The sequence below is a fragment of the Falco naumanni genome, chromosome 3 (assembly GCF_017639655.2).
Source record: "Falco naumanni isolate bFalNau1 chromosome 3, bFalNau1.pat, whole genome shotgun sequence".
Taxonomy (NCBI): domain Eukaryota; kingdom Metazoa; phylum Chordata; class Aves; order Falconiformes; family Falconidae; genus Falco; species Falco naumanni.
This window is the reverse complement of record NC_054056.1, coordinates 15,255,936-15,282,197: the sequence shown is the minus strand read 5'-3', so window position 1 is coordinate 15,282,197 and position 26,262 is coordinate 15,255,936.

Here is a 26,262-nt window from a genome sequence, read left to right as displayed (position 1 = left end):
ATGTAAACCTTGTACTTAATGACTGATGAGCAAAATTTTTTCTCTTCCAACTGCAGATGGGCAAATCCCTCCTAATTACAAAACACAAGAAAATCTAATTTTACCAACAGAAAGCAGCGCACTGTCCAAATGTTTCCCAAGCAAGAGCTTTAGGTGCTTGTTGAAGACAAAAAGCCAAACAACATTTCTTATAATGTGATCCATATTCTACCACATGCACATTTAATATAAAAGTTATGTTTGATATATACCGCCTTAGCATTTTTCTATTTTAACTGAAAGCCTTTTGTTCTGTCAAGATTATAGTAGGATTTGCTTTCATTTTGCATGATGTTTCACTCAATACATCACTAACATTAGCAGGACTTAATAAGGGCCCACCTTCTCCTTCCCCCCGCCCTGCCTGAGGTCTTTTGATGCATATTCCTCCAGAATCTTCAGATGTCCAACACTCTTTGAAAAGTGGCCACTCTATACCCTACTCTCAGAGATAATGAAGAGGATGAGTCTGTAAAATACCGTGTGGTGCTGGCAACACAGTAAGCAAAATGTTTTGCAGCTTTAAATTCTGCCCTTGATATGGTCTCTGTAATGGGCTTCCCTTCCTCCTTTTCTCTGGTGCAGATTCACATCTGTTTCTCTGCATTTTGAAACTGTGTTCATTTTTCACTGCTGCCCTTTGTCCCACACTTACTAGCTCTCGCCAAGGGCTTCATTTCACTTATTCAATAAGCGAGAGGCACTGCAGACTAGAGAGAGCTTTAGGACAAAGCTCAAACTTCTATTAGGCCTCAACAAAAATGTTTTTGTTCCCTATCAAGGAACTTTTTCCTATTGCCTGTTGTTGGTTTGTTTTGGTTTTAATGAACATTTGTAGTTTGTAATTGCCCAAACAGCTTACAAGTCGAAAGCTTTAAAAGAAATAAAAAATAGGTGCAACAAAAATCTGTATTACCTGTTCCCAGAAAAACTTTGCACTAGAAAACCCGTGTGTCCTTCACCCTTCTACATCCACAATACTTGGCTGTATCTGCAAACACAGTGCATTTGTACTTCTGAGGTCCTGGTTTCCTTGTACGTCTACAGTCGTGTAAGCACTCTGTTAACATATATTTTCATGTCTCACTGGCTTAATATACGTTATGTTGGAAACCGGGCGAGGCTTCCTGGTAGAGCCTTGCCAAGCCATCCCTGGCTGCGCCTGGGTTGCTCCTCCAGTCACAGCACTAATTGCTCTGTTTTACTGCACAACAAACCTAAAGAGAAGCGACTGGCCACGCAGGTTTTCCCAACACAAGATTTTTGACATGTTAACAAGTTTATTATACCCTGTTGCTAATCTAAATACCAAAGAGCTCTTTTTTGGAGGAGAAATGGTGAGGGTGAAACTTCTAACGCTTAATTATTGTACTAACAGCTTAACATCTGCATGTGAAATTATTTAACTCTTGTGGCTATGTTCATTATGCTGTAAGCGTGTGACTCAAATATAGGGTTTTTTTCTTGCTAAATCATCATCCTGCTACGGTGCCAGTATTATAAACTCTGTAGTAAAACTATGAGGTTCAGGAAATATTTCTAAGTGTGTGTTGCTTGGCCCAAAATTATTGACAGTCTGTATGTGCAACCCATTTTCTCCCCTGGCTGTATTTCTCTAAAAGCACTCAGCCCCCTCCCGTAGGAAGCTCATCTGAGGCTACAGTCTGGAGTACCCCTGTTACTTGCATATGTTTCATTAGTAATTACATTCTGGTTTACACCTCAAAGCTTTAAAAGGCATAGAAAGAGGAGCAACAACGTGTACTTTTATAACTACTACATCTAAGAAGACAGTAAAGAATGACAGCGAGCTGTATGTGTGTGTTTCGTTCTTCACCCCAGCTTTGGGCTAATAGAAAAAAACCCTGTGAGAAAGCAGCGATGCTACACTCTCAGCCTTGGGCGGGCTCCAGCTCTGCTTTTCTCTTCTAGGGGAAACAACTTCAGAAATATGGGATGAGGGGTGTCTCACATCCCTCACCATTCCCATTTAATCCGTGATTTTTTCCTGTCATGAATATGAACCTTACATCCCAGATACCCTGCTAACTTTTGCCTCAAATGTTTTGTGTAATTAAGAGCAGACACCTGTGTTCCTTGTGCTGCAAGCACAAAAGAAGAATAAGCAGTCATCAATTACCCATCTACCTTACTTTTGCATAGGTATTTAACACTCTATTCCTTCTGGGTCCAGTACCTGCACGTCTTCTGGTCTTACTATGTTACTGCAACTGGGTTACGCTGTTTGGTTTAGGTTCTGTCTACTGTCAAGGAGGTTTTCGGTGAGTTATCGTAATATCCCAACCACATTTGTAGCTTCCTGACTTTCTCAGCTCTTGTTTACTGCAGAAGTTTTATGTGTGGATGGGCTTTTCAAGGGCAGCACAACTATATTTACACTTGTTCCAGTCTCTGGTAATTTAAGCCCATAAGTCAAAGCGAACAACTGGTGACATTAATGAGGCTTCAGAAGAATGAAATTGGTGGTAACTTGCATCCCATGGGAGGGGTGTTGATGATGGAAAAGGGAAACTTAATATTTGTGAAATTAAATAATGCTGAATAAACAAGAGGTCTAAACCAGACTGTATCCATCTTTTTAATTATTTAGGGTTTGGTGTGTTGGGTTTTTTTAAACTAGAACCTGACTGGTGAAAGTATTTCTATTTTCCCCAGCCTCCTATGGGACCCAGAAAGCACGATATTAAAAGCCTTAACATCGTTCTTAGAGAGTTGGGAGGGGTTTGATTGCACAAAGCCTCTTTCTCTAGAGAGCTGAATTAATGCCTTGGTCTTCAGATAGTACCTAGCACAAACTTGCCAAGTTACCATCACAAGGGAATTTAGCATCTAGTCAGCAGCATCTGTTGGAGGGAAGCCCACAAGTCAGAGTGCCCACAGGGCCACTGTTGGTCTGTACTTGGAGAGGACCACCCAGTTTCATGCAGGAGATGGGGAAACTGAGAGAGAAGAAAAAGGGTTAAGCAGAATCTGAGAGGCAAAACCTGCAGCCTTGTTCAAGTATCTCCATTTGGTCACAAAAACTGGAATAATTCCCAAACCAGTTTCAAAGATCTTAAGGAGTCATATATCAGGTTCTTCAATACAGCATAAAATATTAGGATCTATATTAGAAGATAGGAAGAAGGGTCAGGGGGAAAGTAAAAAAGGGAAAAATGGAGTAGCTGATTTTTGTTCACAAGAAAGTTTTTATCGTTTGGCTGCTTTCCCCAAACAGCACGACAGATCTTCACAGCCTTTGCACTTGTTGAATTTGGTCAAAGAACAGTTGTACGTCACTTCATGTTGCATTAAAAATAGATAAAAGGAAGGAAAAAAACCCCAAACCCTAAAACACATCTTTGAAAGTAGGTGGCTTTCCGTTCTAGGGTCTTAATGTTTACGCTTAAAATTGTCAGATTCTTTCCACTTCTTCCTGTCCCCGCATCCTACCCCCACTCCCCATCCGAACAAATCAGCACATGAATATTTACAAAGACGAGGAAGAAGGTAATTGTCCCCTGAGTTCTTTTCAATTGAAATATCATTTCAAGCTGGAATCATGTTAAAGATAATTAAAAAGGATTCCAAAGGGACAAGCCCATCCCCGGCTCACCCGTATGGCAGCACAATGGGCTACCACTGTGCAAGCGAGCAGGCCTGATGGCACTTTATTTAACATGTCTATCTTGCCTTGATGAGCAGCTCGTATTGTGAATCACAAGGAAGACGTACTGCAGGACAAGCAGTGCTGACAGACACAGTCTGTGACTGTTCATAAAAGGGAAACAGCAAGAGCTCTCTGCAGAGCAGGGCACTGTCCCACTGTCGCAGCATGGAATCGATATGTTTCTAGATGAATTCACTGGGGAAGTTTGGAGGGGGGCAGGGGAATAGGAAGCATTATGCATTGATAAAAACTGCATCAGTAACCAGCATCACCACACTAGCAAACTTTGCCAGGAGCAAAGATAAACCAGGCTATTAAATCATACTACAAGTTTCTCCCTCTGCAAGGTATTTATGCCAATGCGCAGAGTTTTCTCAAACCGTGTCCTCTATTAGCACTTGCTTTCATTCAAATTAGGGCTACAATAAAGACAAATGACTGTGGCAGATTCAATGCATTTTTACTTGTCAAATACAACGCACATACTTTCCTTCATGTGCAGCTGGCTGTTAAGGTAACTGGCTGCAGTAGCCTGCTATGCCACGGGTAGCTCATAGTGTGCATCCAGGCTCTTTGCAGAGCTCCTTTTTTTGGCAAAATGCTTCTGAAAATGCAAAGTGTCCTTATTTCATGCAATACACATGCAAACACACAAATCCCTTGTGCTGCACAGGTGAGGAATCTGCTGGCCAGTAGCTTTGGTCACAGACACGTCCAAGCTTTCTGATTTTCTTAAAGAAAACAAAATTAGTAGATTCCTTTGAGACACTTGAGTGGGGAATTAGCTTTAATTTATTATATACAGCAACTGATTCCAATTAATGCCTCGGTGAAGCAATGCATTTATTATTAAAGCTGAGCAAAAAAGAGATGTAAACATTTCTTGGGATTCTCAAAGCTTGCCCTCACCCCACCACCCATATGACGTGCAATTTCTCTGGCCCAAGCAACCATGTTACAAGGGAAGACAAGCCAAAATAAATGCAAACCACTCCTTTTTCCTCTAGCTTCTTTGAGCACACGTTATGTGTAAATTACAGAAAAAAGGAAAGATAATAAGAGAGAGGGTTTCTGCTTGTTAGTTGGTTTAAATTGTTGGTGTCCAAGAAAATTTGGAAAAAGAGAGGCAACACTGGAAATATATGTCAAATGGCTTCACTTTCCCATTCTCAGTATATCATTTCTATTATTTTAGTACTGTCTGACAACCAGAAGCAGTGAGATCATGTCAGTAACCAAGCCAGCCAGACAATACTGAGACTAAACTTCTCCCTGCCTGCCCCCCCGCCCCCAGTACACACCCCTAAATCTGATTTTAAGGCAGGTCAGCTCCCGCGGAGCAGAGATCCTTAACTGGCAACTCTCTCTTCTTGCAATAAAAGCAAGGTATACGAGCATTCCCTCTCCTCCAGCAGTCTTCAAAAGAGAAGGTGTCAGTCAAAAAAGTATTTAAGAAGCAAATTCCAGCTTTGTAATGGCTCTTGTGCCTTAGCAGTTCCCTTTTGGCTGCTTTATTGCCCTCGGAACGTGTTATTGGTATGAGAACAAGGGCCCCCCAGCCTGGCAAGGTGAGCAGGCAGGGTTAGGAAGCGCGGCTGCAGCTGGGGCGTGGAGGCTGGTTTCTGCAGGCTCCTCGTTTACTGAGGGAGACAGGTAGGAATAAAATCCCGGCCTTCCGAATTCCCTGGCTGCCCTCACGCATGGCGCAAGATGCAAGTCGGGAATTGCACGCGCAGCGAGACCCACCGCGAGGCTGCGGCGGCGTGACCGGGGGGCAGCAATCATAGTACATGGCAGTGGAAGTTGGTATTTAGCCCGTCCTGAAGATTTTCATCAAATCTTCCCCGTTTATGAAGGGGGGTTGCACATGGCACATACCTGCAGAGGGTTTTTTTTCTGCACAAGTCCAGCAGTACCGTGTTTCCATTTAAACTTCATCAATTCCATTGACTGTTAATTTCCATTGCATCAGTGTTTATGAGACAAGGAAGGTAGGGGGAATACGTATAGCCTTGCAGAGGCCAAAATGCATTTATTTTTAAATTGTTTTCTTTTGCTAAGTGTCCATATAGGTTATTGCAACTCACATGCATTCTAGGACCTCTGCGCAATCTGAGAATTCTTGATTTTAATTAAATACTACACCATTGAAAATATTTACGCTGTTCATAGCTAAATTTCTCCAATTTATTTCTATATATTTTGCTTGGAATTTAATTTGCTTTTTTTTTATTAAATGGCCTTCATATAAACCCCGCCTTTCCATAGCATAGTTATATATATAATTTCTAAAATAGCAGCTTGTTAGACTCTAATAAAAAAATACTTGCTGCCTTCCAAAGAGTTCCTTCAGATGAGATAATGCCTATTTATCTAAAATATCAAATGGGTAGAGAGAAATATCAACAGAGAAACTGATAGGCACACAAGAGGCTTTCTTTCCTTCTCTTTCTGAAGAGACTTTAAAGCTGAATAAACACCTTGGAAAAGCACAAGCAATATACGGATCTCCTGGGTTCTGAACCTGACCTTTCAAAGTTAAAAATACACATTTTCAAGGCTGATCCTCCGAACCCCTGCTCACACGAGCGGTCCTACTGATTTCATTCCAGTGAGCACTCCAATGTGGTCTATAGGATGGGAGGTATAAGGTCATCCTGAAGTTTGTTCGTTCTTTCTGTTTTCTTGATCAAGCAAAAGCATTCCTGCAATGTCTCCTTAGCATTAATTTCATGCTCGTGATGATTAGCATATAAATCTAAAAGCATGTGTTGGTCTGTCCAAGGGATTTTTTTTTTTTCCCCCATATTCAAAACGACATTAATCTTATTAGCTCAGGTAAACAACTAATAGCTATTAAAGAGAGTGCAATTTATCAGGAAATAGTTATCCCTTTCGAGCATGCCAGATGAAAGGGGAAAACTCTCAGAGCAGCAGGAATGTCTGTTTTTAAGACCAGGAACACAGCAGATTTGGTGCCTTTTGCAGGAAGATGCCTGGGGCCTCTTCTCGGTCCACGGCTGGGGTCAACCCTCACCCCCCCAGGCAGGGTGCAGCTCAGAGCCAGGGTGACTTACGGGGCTACCCAACCCAGCCCGGGGGTTGCCCACTAGCCCAGAGCCCCGGGCAGTTGCCCCCATTGCTCTTCCTGAAACTGTTGGAGGCTTTTGAGTCGTGAAAAGAGGAGGGACAGGACTGAGTCCGAACACCCAAATATAAAAGAGGCCCATCGGGAAACTTGCAGCTTCGGGAAGCCCTTTGGATTAAATCTCCTCGCTGCTGGTGTAATATATAAAATTGCCGCCGTAAGGCTTCAGTGCCCCTCTGCCGGGGGCGGCCCCCCAGCGCTGGCTGGCAGCCCAGGGGCCCCGTGCCATGGCTGTATGGAGTGCAGGGGAAGGGGCTGTGTCGCGGTCCCTGGAAAAGGAAGGAAAGGAAGGGTGCAGCCTGGGGTGGCAATCGCGGCAGGGATCTGGACTTGCTGAATTGGCGAGGAACCTCCAGAGCTTCACTTCAGAACAAAACAAGAAAAACCAAACTGGCCCCTAAAAAAACTGTGCGCGCTGGGGGCGGCGGTGGGCAGAAAACTGAAAAGCTCGGCAAAGTTACACCAAAGGGTTCTGAGCACCAGTGACTGACACCACATGCTCCTGTGAGAGACACGCGGGGCTTCCCTGCCTGCTCGGTGGCTTGCATGTTCCTCACTTCGAAGCACCTTTCACACTCTTCCCTTCCTTTTATTAGAGTGACATCTCAGTGTTGCACATAAACATGCACACATCCTTACTTCTCTTCCCCCGCTGCCAAAACAGAAAGCCCTAAACTGCTTTCCATCTCATCCCCTGGGAATTCCTCCCTTCATTTGGCAGGATCGTTCCCTTTCAAAGAGCCTGTAGACCACGTCCCCTGCCTCCAACGAGAAAATCAGCACGGTGGTTAGCACAAATTTTAAGCCCTCAGTGCAACTGAAAAGAATGTGGCTATTGAAAACAAATCTTTAGCCTTACACCTCCAGTGGCCCCCACTAGTGGAAAGGTTTCATTAGGTGAAAATTAGAGCGGGCCCAGGTAACAGAGGGGTTCTGCCAGACGAGGAGGTGATCCTTGGGGAACAGCAGCAGGGCTCCTGACGGCTGGCACAGGGACACCCCTTGCCTGCAGCTTGGCATTACACCCACTGTCAGGATCAGGCACACACGAGATCTGCCTAGCCTAAATGACTGCCAGCTATTTTTTTCCCCACATATTGTATTTGTATGGAAGAAGGGCCATGCTTCTGCCTCATGCAGCTAAATACAACAGAAAAATCACATCCCATCAGTTTGTCTGAGCTCCACCTAGAGCGAACCCAGTTTATACCAACTGGAGGTTTTTGGAACAGAAGTGGACAAAGACAGAAAAAAATGTATTCCTTTTATGTGCACAGTCTCCCTTAAAGTCCAAGAAGTAAACCTTTTTTTTTTTTCCTCTCTTCATAACTACTCAATTACACATCCCTGACATCAAGGGGAAAAAAAATCAACAACAAACCAAAAAACACGAGAAGGCTTGAAAGCAAGCAGCAAGCGAGCCCAAGCTTGGCAGCCCCCAGCGCAGTGCCAGAACTTTGCAGAGACGCAGACTTTCCCCCACATCTCTGTTTCCAGCACCGAAGGAAGGGCTCCCACAAGAAAAGGTTCCCCTCAGCCTGCAGGAACCGTACCACAGAGCCCTTTCAGGCTCACGTTCGAGTTTTACCGGGTGCTTGAGACAGTGCTGTGCGAGCAGCGAACGCACATGCTATCAGCAAATATCTTTCTTCTGTCCATACAAATGCTGTTCACAAGGTCTCGAGCTCTCTTGCCTGATAGAGTATTGATCCCCTGGAGTGCAAAGTCCAGCATGCCATTAGTCCAATCTGTTTTCAAGCTGACACAATCCCATCATTTGTCATCTTCTCCTGTCCTGCTGTGTTTGTTTAGGAGCAGGATATTTGCTTTATCTGTCACTTTCCAATCCTCACTGTATTCTTTACCTGACATGGAGTTTATTGGGTCCACAGTTTTCTCAGAGTCATTAACAACAGAGATTTTGACATGCTGATGAGATCACTGGAAAACGATGATGTCAATAGCTTGGGAAGCATTCATGGATTAGACACAAAATGTATTTTGAACAAGGATGTTTTTAGTGTTCAAAGCTAGATTTCAGTGGAGAAATTTCTAAAGAACATTTAGTTTTCCTATAGTGAACATACAGAAAAGACAGGCCAGCAGAAGACTGCAGATGATCAAATCAATAAGGATACTTGGGAAGAAAAGTTGGCTCAGTAACTACCTTCAGAATTTGTAGAATTCAGAATGGAAGCACCAGCACTATCATCAGTTATCAAAAGCAGAGCAGACAGCTCGCAGAAAGCATTCACGTAGATAAAACAGAAGCATGCTGCATGCTTGCTCTATTACAAACACGCAGTTTTCTTTTTTACAGTTTATATTTAAGAGATGTTTGCATCTCATAACAGAGTTCACAACCATCCCTCCAAAGTCTGATGAAAGTTCCATTTAATCATTTTCCTCTACCTCCTCATCCACTACTAGCCATATAAACGGTAGTTAGCTTGCACAGACGTTTTGTTACCACGACCATTGGTATTTCCACACTTGCGGGCATGAAAAGCACCACTAGAACAGCATCTGTTTATCGTCTGTTAGCCAACATTTATAGCCATTTTATTTATTTTTTTTTTAAAATGCAGATAACCTATATTGGAGCAGCGGAGTCTCTTGTGGCTCAAGCACCCAGCGACACACGTATGGCAAGTAGTGCCTAACCAGTTCCCCAAGACAGACATTTCTTTTAATAAAGCTCTAAACTTTGGCTCATGCCTGTAAATAGTGAGTATATGCATAGAAACCTGCATCAGCACACGGGGAATTTACAAATGGAAAGAAAAGACTTAAGTTTTCAGCTCTTGCTCCTACAAATCAATGTTTTTGTTGATTGGGTTATGCACTTTTTAAATTTACTGTTTGCATTGGAACTTCGTAAGTTTTGTTATTGCAGGATCTTAAAATAAATACAAGCAAGACAAATGTCTCCAGGCTAAGAAAGCAACAATGCAGTCACACACTTAAGTAAGTGTTTAATTACAAAGAAAGCTGCAGGCATCTAGGAGTTGAAGCTGCAGCGAATGCACCTTCTATCCAGCCTACCTAGTAAAGCCAGTGCAGCCCTCGTAAAAGCCTCACACGACTGATTATCCTTTTCCTTTCCCAAGGTTCAGCAGAATGCTTTCCACCACCTTCTGTGGAACAGGATCGGGCCCTCCCCATCCCACACCTGCAGCTGGGGAGGTTTAACATTATATTTAGTCAACTGAAGCACAGTGAGTATGACACTGACCTCTGCATACACAAATTTATCCGCGTTGAAGACCAGCTTCCACCCAGCTCCAAAAATGTCTTTTTTTCTGTAGAAACGTCCCCATCACACCAGAGCCTCCCTCACGAGGCAGCTGCTCGTCTGAGAGCACAATAACAGCACTTTGCAACTGCAGGTTCTGCTTTTGTCCTTCACTACCATATAATAATTTACTCAATATCAGAGTCTTTCTGAAAGACATACAGCTTGTAACCGCTCGCTCTTCTTGCCTTTTCCCATTTGTTTTTGCAACAGCAGGAAGGGCACTTTGAGACACAAAGAGATTAGAGACACACCAAGATCTTTTCCTATCTCCCAAATTCTCCAAACTTGATTTGCTTGAGTCTAGGTAATAATGCAGCGCCCCTGGCTCCTCACATCTCATTCTATGTGCCCTTAACTGTTCTTTTGAGCAAATTTTATTTTTTTTTAAAGTACATTACCCGGTTTCCCTATCAAAATATGTTCTATATGCTGGGGAAAGTAGTAAAAAGACACGGAGGAAGTAAATAAGAAGCCTGTGTAATTTAGGAGGTGGCATTTTGAGGGTTCTGGAAACCTCTAGCAGTTCAATATCCCTTAGAGATTTGGATTAGGTAGGTTATAGATCACAGGATACACTCTTCAATAAAACTTTAAACATTCTCATTAGCTAACAGAAGTCTATACACAGAAAACAGCTGTACAGCTGTTAAGGATTGTCTGTGCTCACTCCGTGTTGTAAAGGCAGCGCAGGCAGTACTACCAGCCAAGTGCTGGGAGGGAGGAGGGGAGGGCTCCCGCCTCTCCAGTGACAGGGAATTCGCACTGGGCTCTGGATCCCTGTCACTCAGCCTCACAGATGTTAACCGAGTTTACTACCGCTTTCTGCTCATTGCTTGCAGGTTGCTGGAGTAATTGGTTGAACCAAAAAAAAAAAAAAAAAAAAAAAAGGCAAACTACTTCTAATAATATAATAAAAGCAAATTCTAGGCAGTACAATAAAAAAAGGAGGCAGTTTATGCTTTCTGAGCAAACAGCATGTGAATTTATGGACAAACAGGCCTCTGCGTTCTCTCCCTTACACATATTGGGGATAAGGTTACATTTTATTTGTAGGGAATTTTATGGCAGTAAAGCCCATTCATTAAAGAAAGAAAAAGAGAAGAGAAAAAACAGATGATTGTTACCCAGAAATCCTCATCGGCTCTCCCCCAGTTGTTTATCCTTTAACTTTTTAGAGGAATTTCTAGACAAAGATGCTTTCTTTCTCCTCTGGAAAAGAAAAAGGAGTGGGGGGAAGACGTACAGTTTTGCCCATGCGCTTTTCAAATCTCTTCAGGCAGCACCCTGAAAACAACTTTCCCTTTAATGAAGACCTTTCTGGTGCTCTCTTCAATATTCACTTTAAAAAAATTAAAACCGCACAAGTTCATAAGGACGGATCCCTGGGTAGGACTTTTATTAAGTCTTTTCTATTTACTTCCTACCTAGATAAGATCTTAATCACAGCCCCCAAATTATCCGCAATGACATTTATCAACTCTAGTCATCTTTTCTTTAGCATGCTCCGCCTGACCAGTCGGCTTTTCTTCCACCCCTTCCTTTCAATGGAAGTTAATTTCGAGTACATGATTTATCTTGCTGGGCTAACAGCACTGAGGCAGCCCACCTTTTCAAAGGGCTGGCCAGGGAGTGAATTATAGCAGAGTTGTCCAGTGATTGCGTTCCATAGGGAAGGAGAATAGGCAGCCAGTATGTTGCCCCGATGTGGCGCTGGGACCTTTTCAGCAACTGAAGAAAAAAAGATTGGGCCTCTGACCGTGGGGCTGACAGGCAAGCGTTATATCAGCAGACAAAGGCTCGAATACCTGAAAGGATCAGAACTCCATGTACTCTGAGATGTGATGTTGTTTACAACATCAGACGCTGACCCTATCCTGAATTTACATGATATCAGTGCAGTGGTCTTTTAACCTTTCCTCATTCTTCTTCGTGCATCTTTGCACAGCTATTAGCATACAGAGAATTAGCAACAACCCCATTAAATCCACCAACACTTTGAAATCCTTTGCACGCATTCTGCAGCAAGCGTTGCTGAAATGTATAATTTCCCTGCATGCCCTGTATATATCCAGGGGCTCTGTTTGGTTTGGCAATGGGTTTCATTCAGTATCTATTAACATTCAACTTCTATTTGTAAAGGGCATGTACAACCCACTCAAGTACATATTTGGCACAACCCACAGTCATTTAGTGTTGGTCCAGGAGTACAGCTGGTGCCATCTGGGGCAGGATAATAAGAATCTTTCACAGAGATCTCAGAAGCTGTGTTTTCATATTCCTTGTTCCTTCATTGCATTAGACAAACGGGGGTGGGTTATGAATATGCTCCAGTTTCGAGTTAGCGGCTCATCCAGAACCGCAAGCCGCAGCTGTACTAGGAGGGGAGACCTCCGGTAGCTTTGGAGGTGCCGTTCAAACAAGCCCCCTAAATCTGCTGGCTTAGGGTCCTGGCTGCCAACAGCTAAACAACCCGAAACCCCAGCAGTTTTCAAACAGCAAGGAAGATTTCCAGTGCTTTCTGCTTTACTTCTAGAAAACTAGGCATCTCCTTGCTGATGCTTCCACTTTCCCTGCCAGCAGGGTTGGGAAATTTGGAAGTTACGGCTTGTCTGAGGAAGAGGGAGAGAATTTCTCCGACATGCTAGAAGATTCTGCGGGGTTTAGTGCAAAAGTTTCAGCTGGTTCTTAACACATATCATGGCTTGAGTCAGCGATGAAAGGAAATTTCTTAGATACAAAAATCACTTGACACTATTGAAAAACCTGGGGCTAGACGACTTGAAGTCTTCTGCACCCACGTAACTGTTTATTTTCCTGTTCACCAAGTTACTCTAGATGGTACCGCTACACCGTTCTAACACTTGGGAGAAATAAAAGAAACAAAATGTTCCAGTTGGTACCTCCACTCCCATCCATCCTTTCCACAGGGAGCCAGCCCCAGCGGTCCTGCAGTGCCAAGGACAGCCGGTACCAGACCTGCCCATGCTGGGGACTGTCCCCACGGGGTGACAACCCGTGGTGCCACGCTGTCAGCGGTTCTGGTAGTGTGTTCCCGACCAGCCCGCGTGCCATGCGTGTGAACAGCAGTGTCAGGTCTAAGGGACGGATGAGCAACCATAGCCACCAGAAAGCCACTGATCACCTAGGGAAGCAGTTCCTCTAATTATATGTCTCCAGGGAGCGGGAAACAGAAATAACTGTGTTTCTGATCATCACTGGCAGATGGATCCCATCCCTAGAAGAGACTTTTATGACTGGACCACACAAAGCTGAGGTGAGGACATGGTATGAGGGCATCCTGATTATCTGGTTAAGCCGGGCACTTTGTTTGCTCCTCTCCTTTAACAAGGTAGAATTTGTTTTCACACTATATGCTACCTTTTGGTGCTTTCCTGGCTCTGAGGAAAGATGCACATTTCTTTTGGTAAGCTTTTTTGGTTTGCGAGGAAGGGTGATGCTTCTTTGAAGAGATCAACGATGTTTGGAAAGGTTCATTGCAAATTTAGCATGAATGCAATACTCGGCATTGCTTCCACGCAAACCTGCTCAGCCTTCAAAAAAAGCAAACACTGTCATCTGCCCTACTCATTACCAATGCAAAATACAAGCAGCCCCCTCCCAAACATGTAAGAAAGCTTCTATTTCTCCACATGATTTTAAAATACTTTTCTCCACTGGCCACATTACTTGAGCTTTTGTTACGTTCCAGCGGAAAGACGGGAATTCAGCAAACTGCATTCCTCTGACAAGCCCCCACAACTGTCACATGTGACTGACGGACAGGGTCTCTTTGCAAAGTGAAAGCCTTTGGTGATTTCTCATTCCATTTGCAATGGTTAAACTCACATTCAGCATTCAATGCAGAACTTGGGTTAAAATATTATGCCTTATAGGAAAAATACAAAATAAAAAAAACAGGCTTTTCTCCCCTTTGTGCCACAGTGCATAGCTGCAGCTGCTAGAGCTGACCCAATCACTCATAGCAGAGTCACATGCAATAATAATTCTGCATGTGAGTTGGCCTGAAAGCAATGTATAATTTTCTTGAATCGTTTCACTAGCCCAGCTCTCAACTTGAAGCAATAGGCAGCTTCCGAACAAGAGCCGAAATACGAGCTCCGTTATTCTTTTTTGGTTGGGTGCGTCGTTCACATGGTATCATTTCTATTCTGCAATTGGTGAACATAAAGGAACTCATACGCAAATTCTTTGGGATTTTTTTTTACATTCAAGTAGAAATTTAAGTTCTGTTACAACAGACACACGCTGTTCCCAAACACTGCTCTACCTGCAGGGAAGACCAGCTAGTAGGAGAGTCTTTAACAAGGAAACCCAAAGGGTAAACACAGTCAGAACCCAAGAAGATACTTGTGAAAATTATCACCAGTATATATTTCTCATCCAGCCAAGATAAAGTTGTATGCAGCACGATACATATAATTATTACACTGGAGAAAAATAAGTTGATAACCAAAATATGTGTCCATCCCTTAATCATTCTTAGTCTGCCTGACACCATCCCAGTACAGGTGTCTTCTGGTCCATGAATAGCCATTGCTGATGGGAACTGTAAAATTGCTGAGCACATACAGTGTTATTAAAAGGTGTCTGACTTCTTGAAACTGCAAATCCTAAACCTTTTAACATCTGCCTACAGAGCTGTACGCACCTCTTTACCAACCCCATCTCTACAAAGAAGGGCATGAATTAACAATCAAAAAAATCAACATGTATACGCATGGGGACAAAAACCATTTCCAGGTTTTACTGACATAAAGTTTGCCAACATTTTATGAAGAGGAGGAGAGATAGCAACATATTTTGCTCTCAGACATATGCATTTCTATTCTACTGATAAACAGGATTAGATAAAGATGAAGAAAGTCACTGCTGTTAATAAGAGAAATAAGTATTTTATTAAAACTGTGTGTGCCTATACTTGAGTACAGAACTGCCTCTCGTTCAGCATAGACCACCTTGCGTAATGCATTTGACTGGCACAAATTGTAAAGGCGGCTACTTTTTTTTACTGGGATTTTGTGCTCTGTGGCCTGCGGTTCTCTGTAAGCATATACAAGGAAGAAACTGCATTCTGTTGGGGACGGTGTGCCTAGCTTTGTTTCATTATTCATACGGTTAGATTTCAACAACATAAGAATAAACTGCAGAGGTGAAGAGGGGAAAAAATAATTAGGAACACAACAAAATGCAAGAGCACGTTAAGGTGTTAAAAGGGTTGGAAGTGTGAAACCCCAAAACAAACATTCTGCTTAATGTAGTAAGGTAATGTTTTGATGTATGCTAACCAAATCAATATTTGAAATCGTGGTAAGAGAGCTTGCATTTCCAGCTGGTGTAAGGACATAAAAACTGAACAGATTGTATTTAGACCAAACCTTACCATTGCAGTGTTCTGCGACATCACAAGCTTGCATTTAGTGGCATATAAATTGTGTTATTCTTTGTTTACGTTAGGATTAACTTTGTGGATTGACACTGAAGAACTGTAAAAAGAGTTTTAAACCCCTTCACTTTTGTGATCTTTTCTTAACCACATCAGCTACTGTATGCTAACCTGCCCAGCAGCAAAGACAACTGGATCTTGAGTGCTTTTTTAAGCAGGAGCCTCCCAAACATACTCCTGTTTGCAAACTGCCTTTGCAAGGGCTATTGAAATGGAATTGATTGGGACTTTCCCCCATCTCAGGTGTTAACCTTAAAAAAAAATAAAATGAAAAAAAACCAAGAAACCCCAAACACCGAAAAACCTACCACACACCTTTCCAAAAGAAGCGATGAAAGTACTGTTCTCCTTATTCTCCATATGTCGAATGTTAAAGAAGATGTATTTTGAATTAAGAAATTTAAAGTGCTAAAGTGGGAAATTAAACATTTTGTGAGAAAACAATGAAAGCAAACAAAGCAAACAGCTGATGAAACATAAGGTGGGGTGCAGATTAGCTTCTTTCTGATTAGAGGTAATATCTTAAAGCCAATAGGAAAGGTGCACGATGGCATGGATATTTCAGTAGCTGAGCCCATTCTACCCTGCTTTAATCTGGAGCCAGTGGATGAACTCCCAAACCATAGGAAATTCCTTCATCCTCAAAGAAGCAGCACCACAACTACAGAACAGAGGTGCAGGATGGAGTATGGCTGTCAGGACCAAAAGGCGGCATCCAGGGAAAGACCTCGAGCAGATTATCCCTCAAAACAAACCCCAACTGGCTTTCTCAAACCACAGGACAGGCAAAGCCCAGTGCCCAACGGGACAAGCGTCCTCATGCTTTCACCATGTTTCAGGAACGTAGGTAGCCCCGTTTCCTTCAGTTCATGCCCTTTGTGCTAAAGCATGATTTATTCACTAGCCTAACTGTGATTGAGCTGACCTATGCTAGACTGAACTCAATCAAGCCAGGTCTGGTTTAATGTGAAATAGCGATGTCCATGAAATACGTTAACTCAGTTTAAAGAGATCCTCAGAAAAAAACACTTTGATTAGACAAGATTAGCGCAAATCCCAGTATGAGGCAAACCCTGAGAAAATGCTTTCTTTACATGTTAGTACTCAAAATGCACTTGATCAGATTGTAATGTCTTTCAGGCAGCAAGGTGACCTCCAGAGATCCCTTCCAACCAAGGCTTCCATGATCCAGCAAGTACAGCCTTGGTCTGCACGATGGATCCAGGTGGCCCTTGCTTCAGTCCTGCCTGAGAGATCTTTGCTGAACCATGCAGGGAGCCGGGTCCAAGCCCTGGAGAAAGCTAGGAGGAGTAAATATCGAGGAACCAGCCAGCTGCGTTCAGTAGCTATCCTAGGTGTGGAGGTGGAGCGTGTCACTGAGGCAGCAAGGGCAGCCATGGCCGGGGGGGCGAGCCCCGCGCCTGTCCTGCAACGAGGCAGCTGCCCGCTCCCCAGAGCACCCAGCGAAGTGGGGACGGGCCCTGACGACGCTCTTGTTGCTAATTATTAAGACCCACCGACGCCAACCCAAAGCGCGCGCAGCCAGGGAGGGCAGCTCCGTGGAAGCTGCAACGCGGCGTTGCCAAAAGGCCAATCCGCGCACAAAGGCAGCCCCGGCGTTATGGAGGAGGTCCATCTTCACGGCAAATCTGACAAATGTCTTATTATTACTATTATTTTTTTTAAGTGGGCTTGTTCTCTCTGGGTCACTTTACTCGAGCCTGCCCAACCTTGGTAATAATGAGCTGAGGCTGGTTAAGCAGCTAATTAGCATGCCGTTTGTTAGACGAGTTAAGAACGTAATTATTGTGAGTAGGCAGAGCCTGCCGATGGAATGCATTTTGAAGGTTACCATAGGAATCTTTCCTTGGTCTATTCATTCTGAGTGTAATACTAATCACTATCATAAGGAAAGGATTGCTTGGATATAGACTGTAGGTTAACATCTGATTAGATTTCCAGTGAACAAAGCAATTCAGGCAGTTTGTTTGTTAACCCTTTTGGGTCCTGCCAAAGTGTCCTGACCTGCACGAAGAACTCCCTGCCGTTTGGTCCCCCTCCCCTGCCCTGGGTTTGAAGTCACAGCATCCTGCTGCAGAGCTCGGGGCTCTAATTGCAGAGGGCAGTCTGAATGCTGTCCTCCAAACGTGCTGAAATTAGTGAGGTATTCACCAAAACTGGCATGGCGAGCCATCCATTACTGCTTTTTTTCACTTGTAGATCGGTCGGGTTCAAATTGCGCTGGATAATTCAAAGATCTGATTAAAACAGTAACTGGGAAAAACTAAAGAGCAGAACTACGGCATTATTCTTTTATTTATTTGATATACGTGGTCCCTCAAGCATTCAGTGTGGAATCCTGCAAAACAAACGCCCTAGGCACAAGTCCAGCCTAGCGCTGTGACAGCTCCACCCTACAGCACTTCCATGGGAGGTCAGTTTGGTCTTCAAACAAGAAGCTAACCACCAGCCCCCGTTACAGCATCTTGGGGAACACCGGCGTGCTCTGTGTGCCACGCCACAGGGCTGCGGTCCCCCCAGCGAGCCTGTGCAGACAGGACCACCACCAAAGGATGTTCTCTGGTGCCTGGAGGAACGGGAGCTCTGCAGTCCAGGTCTCATGCACCTCCATGTTCCTTCGATCACATCGGCAGAAGAGACCCAAGATGCCCAAACCCCAAACTTGGCTCTTGCCTTCAGAATTGCTCCCCCCAGAGCTGATGCTCTGGTGGAGGAGCACCGCAGAGTGAAGCATCCGTAAAGCAGTACCTGCTTAATATAATTCTTCTGTGGGTGAAGAGCAGCTCTCTGGGTAAAGAGTGCAAACGTGCTACCTTTTCTCAGAAAGGAAATTCATGTAAATTTATCCTTTGTTCCCCTGCCCCCCAAAGTCACAGTCAGCAGAGATCACATTTACACCAGTACAGCTTTAAAGAACCGTGGATGTTCATTAAATCGCCTCTGCATATTTTGCTCTTTTTTCCCCCCTCAAAGCTGCCTACCAAAGTCTCCCAGTGGTGTTCCTTAGCTCTTACCCAAAAATATTATAAAAAGTGAAGCAGTGAATACCACAATCTGAATGCATTCTGTGTCCAGCATCATGCTGTTTGCAGCTCACTTGCGAGGCCCAAGGCTCGGTGGGAATTTACAATTCATCGGCGACCAAACTATTTTAATGTTATCAACACATCTTTACCCTGGCATATGAGTGTGTGACTTATGAGGAGAGAAGCAATTTGTTTCATGAATTTCATCCTTTGTTATTGAAAGCTGCTGGATTTGGATGTATAAAGACCTGTGCCATTAAGCCACAGGGCAGAAGCATCCTATGGGCTAACAAGTTTGTTTGCTTGTTATTATTATTTTTTAAATACAAATTACTTTAAAAGTAGCATTATGTAGGACTCTGAAGGTGCTTTACTTAAATCTTGTGCCTCTTCCAAAAGATTGTTGAATATGAAGAAAAATGCGTGGAACAGTCCGTGATCTCAATTCAGTAAGAAAATACCAGCTGATTTCTAACCAAATTAATGTATATAATTCAGTGGGTTTACAATTGTCCAATCCAGTGTACCTCTAAATAACTGTATTTATTAGGAAAACGTGGATTTACTGAAATGGGGATTTGTCTGGTGTCTTTTTAAGAAAATTTTAAAAGATAAAGGAGGATCAGTGTGAAAAGACAATTTGGCATTTACTATACAGCTCCTTTTTTGCTGCAAAGTGCCGTCTGCTTAAAATGAGAGGTCTGGCTTGTAAAGAAAGAGTCTTAAAAGTAAGGGTGAAATTGAAATAAATATTTAAGGTCACGGAAATAACACATTTCTATTGACAAAATCCTTTTTTTTTTTTTCCCCCCTTCAAATAATTAACAATTGGAGGTTTTAAAAGAATGCTCAAACGCAACTCAGCCTGCCTGGAACGAGGGCAGCTGTCAGAAAGCAAAGGGCTCTTGGCTGTGGCAAGGCAGGGCACCAGGCGCTGGCCGCGGGGCTACGGGGCAGACGGGGCAGTTGTGCCCCAGTGCTCCATTTCCCTCCGTCAACACTAGTCTATGTTGTACAAGTCTGCAGTGGGTGCAAAACAACACCATGACGCAGATCGCAGCTCTAGCAAATGAATTGCAAACCTTTCTGCGCTCATGCAGGCTTCTTGAAATAATGTGGGGTTTGTGAGAGATTGGCTCTGGATTTTCCTTGAGCAAAACTTGAGACCTGAGACAATTTCAGACAGCAAATAGCTTGGATTTCCTGAAATAGCAAGCAACTAGATCGGGTCTTTCATAGGAAGGTTGGAAAAAGTAGAAAAAGGCTTCTTTGCATTATTTCAAATATAAAAGCATCAAAACATTATTTTGTTCATTTATTTTCTCAAGTTAGTTTATAAAAACAAGAAGCCAAGAAACTAAGAGGAATAATATTTCAATCCAGCTTCCACTAGATTACCAGACTCAACAAGAAATAGAAAAAAGTGTTCTATGCGAACTATTGTTCTCAAGCCAGTTCTTTCGCTCTATTTTTGGCTAATTAAATTAATCTGGTAAGCAGGTGTAAACCCACTTGTTTAAGCAATGGTTTGGGTTGCTAAAAGGAAAGATTGGAGGTATTTGCACAGTAAGAGATTTGTACATGGGAGCATTAAACCCTATCAACAAGAGGTAACTGCACTCAGGATGCAGAAAATCCTGTTTAGCACTTACCAAATCACACCAAATGCGAAACACAGCCTGCTTCTAATCCAATACTCTAACACCAAGGTGAAGCATAATCACCTGTTTTCTTAAACTGAAAAGTCTGACTGCTATGTTGAGCATGTTAATATTTTACGTGGTGAATAGAAACATATAAACGTTGCTGTCCTTTGACATTTGCAATCGGTGGTATGCTCAGTTGTGGTTCAAGAACAGTTACTGTCCAACCCTGAATTTTGATGGAGAACTTTTTCCTTATGTGCTTAGTTTGCAGAAAAATAAACTGACCAGGCTATCAATAAAGATTGCAGACAAGCACAATATCAAGCACCCTAATCATCACCAAAGGCAAAGTAATATTTAATATTCCAATCAAAGGGCAAAAAAATAATATCAACAAATAGGCAGAATTCAGTCTCACCTACATAAAGTTATAACGCATTGCCCTTGATTTGCAAATATTAAAAATTGCTTTGGCGTGATTACTATAATTTGGCACTAAGGAATACCAGCTGACGTGAAAAACGCTTGATCTCTGTTTCAAGGTTTGCTTGACCTTCCTCTGGGTTATAAACCTACTGGAGAAGAATGACAGTTCAGCACCTGGAGCGCAGAGGAAGCCACAGCGCACCCTCAGCCTTTAGCATCCCATAACAACAGAGCCCCAGGCCAGCCCTTGGTTTTGAACACGTCACAGTCATTATCTAACACTCCGTCCCCCGAACAGGAGTGCCTGTCTTTTCTGCCTTTCAAAAGTGCTTCTCTGAACCACCAAAAATAACGGAACAACGTTCATTCCCGTTGAGGCAGCTACAAGTGGGATGGCAGAGCACGGCGGTGCTCGGTGAGGAACTCTGCAGGAGTGAGCGTAAGGGGAGGAGGAGAGGATCGCAGTGAGCCAAACCATGGCTGCACGTGTCCCGTGTCCTTGCAGTGCTGGGCCCTTGCCAAAGGCCAGAGGAAGCATTCAGAGAAGAAGCAGTGGTGGTGTTGCCTGTGAGCTCGTTGAGACATTACATCTGCTCAAAATACTCCTCCTCTCCGCAGCCACCACCAGAGCCCAGCCCCTCGGCTGCTAAGGGCAAGCCAGCGCCAGCAGCTGAGCAAATGCGTTACAAAATCCATGCGGAAATATTTGCCTGGAGCCCGCTGCAACCATCCCTCCTGAGACAACCTGGGTGGCAGAGACTCTCTGGCAGCACACCTAGCCCAAGCCTTGGCATCACCAAAAGGCCGGTTCCTCCCTTCGGGACCCTGCAAGAGGATCGCGCTGTCATTCTGGGACTGCCTGGACCACGCAAGGACATCCCTTTTCCCAAGCCACCCTTGCGCAGGAGGATGCTCGCCCCCGACACTCCCCATTGCGTTTATTTCAGCAGTGAGGAAGCTGGATAGTCAAACAAAATGGCCATTTCATTTACCTCACTCAGTAATAACGACCTGCAACAACAATTAACATCCCTCCTCTTTCCCCCAGTCCAAAGCACTTTTGCTCTTCCCCCTCCCACCCGCCCCTTCCAGATTTGCTCCTGTTTTTCGTCTATTTGTGAAGGTGCCCAAGACAGGAGCTCACTTAATACGTTCCCTTACGCTTGTGGCGCAACAGCCTATTCAGTACAGATAAGCCCCTTTAGAAATGAAGGGGAATTTAATTCAGTGCTTGAGTGACAGCAGGAAGATTTATCCCCTCAGTAGACAATACGGCTTTTGGGGCTTTAATCTTGCCCAGACAATGGGCTGTTTCTCGGCCCTCATCTTGTGCTTTTCCCACGATGTTCGGTGATTAACCAGGGCTCCATTGGATGGAAGCCACTATCTCTCATTTAAGAGTGTTTGCGCCTCTGTCAAGGACCAGGGAGGGAGGGAGGGAGGTGGGAAGAAGAGAAAGGAAGGGGAGGGGGGAAAAGTTTAACTCATCTAGGAGAAATGCTGTGAGGCTGTAGACTGGGCCCGGACAGATGCCAGCGCTATCTGCAGTAGGCAGGGCTGGGTGACAAAGCAGATGGATACTGGCATTGTCACCTCTGGGAGAGCACTGGGCAGGGCCCTGTCGATTTACTTCAACAAACAGAAGCTCCTCGTTTATTTCGTTATGGTCATTATTTAGGAAAGCACTTGTCACAGGCTGGAATCCACTGGTCCTTAGATACGTGCTGCCTAAATTTAAGCATAAGTACTTTTCCAAAAAGGAAGGAATCCCAGCACACCCTGAAACCTGCTCTTAAAACAGCCACTGTGCTCGTGCTTTAGAGTAAGGCGCTGAAGTTCCACACTTGCCTAGCAAAGATACTCAGCTACCATAGCAAGAACAGCCACGGGGAGCTGGTACATCAGAAACACCTGCAAATACAGCAGGCGCTCTAAACACCTTGCAACAGAGGCGTTTTCCACCATCCCTGCACTGCCCAAAGTGCTACAGATTCTTCTGCTTTCCTGGTGAAGACGGTTCCATCATTGGAAAGTTCACCACCAGTAAAAGTCTTCTCATCCCTAGTGAGGGGCAACCATCGCTGTGATGCTAATTTGTAAATCAGTCTTTGTAGCAAAAAAAAATAATGGTTTATGTTCTTCTTACGGAAAGAAAATATTGTGGACATCAATGCTTCAGTTTTGGTAATAAGCAGAAATAGATTTAGCCTCAAAAATAGCATCACGCTATTCTGAGTGGATGTTTATTACAGTAACTCTGGCAATTCAGTCATAATGGTCGGTATTGAGGCATTGCAATGTCAAGACCCTTTTTTCATGGGAAAAGTTCCTGCCAAACTAATGTAATTTTTCATTTTGTTGGAAATTCATTGTCAGTTTAAGAGTTCTGTTTATTATAAAAATTAGATCGCTACATGCGCCTTCCATCATTGAGTTTCTTAACTCCCACAGAAGACGACAGTAGCCTGTTTGACATCGAGTGGGGAGATGGGACTGAAAAGATCCGCTCCGGGGGCTGCAAGGGAGGCAAACGTGCCGTCTGTCACCTTTCCCAAAGGGCACTGGATCGGAGCCATTGGGCTTCTGCAGGCTCAGGCAGCTGCAGTCGATAAAAGACATCAGCAACCCTAATCTGGCGTCTAATATCTGGATCGCTAAAAGCAGCAAGTAGAACAGAACCAGTGCATGCAAATGGCCGTAAGATTAAAAAAAAAAAAAAAAAAAATGTTTACTTTTGAAAGAGAAATAATTTTCATCATTCTTGAGACCTGCCCACTGGGGATTTCTTGCAACAATTGAGGAAAATAAGTTATACAAGTGTAGAGGGCTCTTCTATGGGTTTCCTACCCCCAGCTAGTGAAGGGCATGGACCCATCAGGTCAGACTGCATCACTTACGTCTTAGTACCTGTGGGCATCAGCTGCAGCACGACACCATCAGGTGCTGCGCTGGCTTACACGGCCAGACCAGTCTGAGCTCTAAAGCATTAGCAGGATCAGCAAGCACTGATTGCTCCTTTCCTATGGCCCATGGGCTGGCTCAGAGATGCTCTGCGTTAGCTATCACATCCTCCGTTCTCAGATCCTACAACTGCATATGTGGATGACTCAATCAGTTGGGGGGGTGGGGGGGGAAATGTTGCAGTGTTCTCTTTGTTGATGTGAATGTTTGGGAGCAGCTGAGCCAAAAAGCAAAAGCATATGTTTCTCCCTGCACTGAGACTGGAGTGTGTAATCCAATAGACACAGCTGAGTCAAGGCCACCAACAGACTGACGTGCCCACGGAGACTCAGGCACACATTTAGGACGCAGGGTGCCCGCAGGGTGGCACGAGTCCTTCCCCTGAGAGAATATGCTCTCGGTCCACTAAGAACAGTGGCTACTCCTTCGATTAACCTGGGAGTAACAGGTGACCGGGTGTTTATTGCTTTAAGAAGAGGAGAGCAGAAGCAGGGGGGTGATGCTATTCCCTGTGGGCACTCCCCTCCCCATTGCTGGGTTTGCAGTGGCAGTCGCTTTGGGGGGCTGTTGCAAACAGCAAGGAAGAATATTCCGTACCACATTCTCTCCAGTTGGAATAATTTTTGCCACAAAACTGTGGAAACCAAATGACACGTGGGCTGCCGTTCACAAAAGGGCAGGGGTGCCTGCCTGCTCCCAGCCCAAGGAAGCACAGATGCTCAGCCTCATCCGCAGGGTTCTCATGAACTACTAGCTAGCGTTGCCTCAACTATCACAATTAACGTGCCTCCTTTTTTCCATCTTTTGAATCCCCAAATTTCTGAATTTCCAGGTTTCTGTTATCAACAAAAAAAACCCCAAAACCCAAAGAAGCCTATGAGATTATTCAGGCAGCATATGAACAGTCTGAGAGGTCCAAGAGCAACACCAGCGACTGAAGCTTGCATGTTAATTACACGTGATGACACCTTATGTTGCTATTAAATGTACCTTCATAGTAGATTTTTTTTCTCACTACTATGTTTTTATTTCTGCACTAAGAAAATTAACATGGAAGATGATCAGAGCCCTTAAGCCTCAACTCACATTAATATGGGGCCGTCAGAGGGTCTAGTTTAAGGTTTCTTTAACATTTGGGACTTCTCAGTTCCTTTAACCACAAGCTCAAGTCCCTGAGGAGTCACTTAAGTTCTTCAGTCTCTTTAATGAGATCAGCTGAGTGAATGGGGGGTTTTTTTGAGTGGCCTTTAAATGTAAATGTGTTGAAAAGAAAAGGGTTTATAGACTATTTTAAGGTTTTGTTTTTATTTTTGGTTTGTTTGGGTTTGGGGTTTTTTTGTTGTTTTTTTTTTTTAATTTGACCGCAATCAGATTGTTTTGTGGGACACACTGGGGACTGCCAGCCCACCACTGCTCACCTGCCAGCGTTTCTGTGAACACATCTCCGGGAACCTTCAGGACAGAAATCACTAATTTGTGGAATGAAAGGTCTATAAAGCAAATGCCACCAAGGGATGTTTAAACCACTAATATATTCTGCTATCTCGTAGCAGGGACTCCCTGTCTGCACCCTCTGCCTTCTTGCTTTTGTCTTTGACTCTTGTGAACTCACTCAAGGCTCCTTTGAGGGCTCACTAGAGTTCCTGGGAACCTTTTCGACACCTTCATACTGAGCTACAATGCACCTTTAACGCGCCGAGCCGAGCAGCCCATCTGTACATCCACCGGCACAATCTACTTGCGGACGGGCTTGTGGTTTGCTTTTGCTACACCTCTGTCTTAAAAGATAAAAGCCCCGTCTTCCACATCACTTTACGTAAATCAGGCATGTACGAAACCGGCGGCTTCTAGCAAGTGAGTAACGCTGCCTTCAGCTGGGCCAGCCGCGGCCCTTTCTCTTCCCTAAAAAGCACCAGAGCCCACCAGCAACTCTGGACCCGCTGCACATTGGCAATTGGGGCTACATGGGCATCCTGGAAATATTTTTTTCTATTTTGCCTTCCAAGCGACTTCAAGCAGTGTTTTTCTGTTCTATTTTAAATGGTGAATGCAGGGAAGGGAGGAGGGAGGGAGGGGAGGGAGGAGAGAACACGAGAGGAACAAAAATAAGATTAAAATAAAAGACCATATAGGGAGCCCACAGAAAAACAAATGTTGAGGCCCAATTCCCATGTCGTCTCAACCACTGTGAACCCAGAGTCACTCCATTTCACCCAGAGAGATCAAACTGTGGCTTATAATTTTTACAGCACCTTTGTCTGGCCCAGCATTTAGAGGAAGTGGGGAAAGTAGAAGGAAAATTATTCTGTACAGGCTTCCTGAAAACTACGAGGGACTTTTGTGGTAGCAGCAGGAGGGTAGAAGAGATCTGCATTTAGAAGAAATACAGCATAAAAATCAAATTCATTTAGCAAGTACCCTGACCACACTGGTCCCCCCACCAGGCCAGCGCCAGCCGTACCCATCACTGCACTCTTCCGCTGCGGGGAGGGGACACATCGGTGGCTGACACAGCCCATAGGAGCTCCTTCCCCCTTTGCCTTTCAGAGATCTCTTTGCAGCA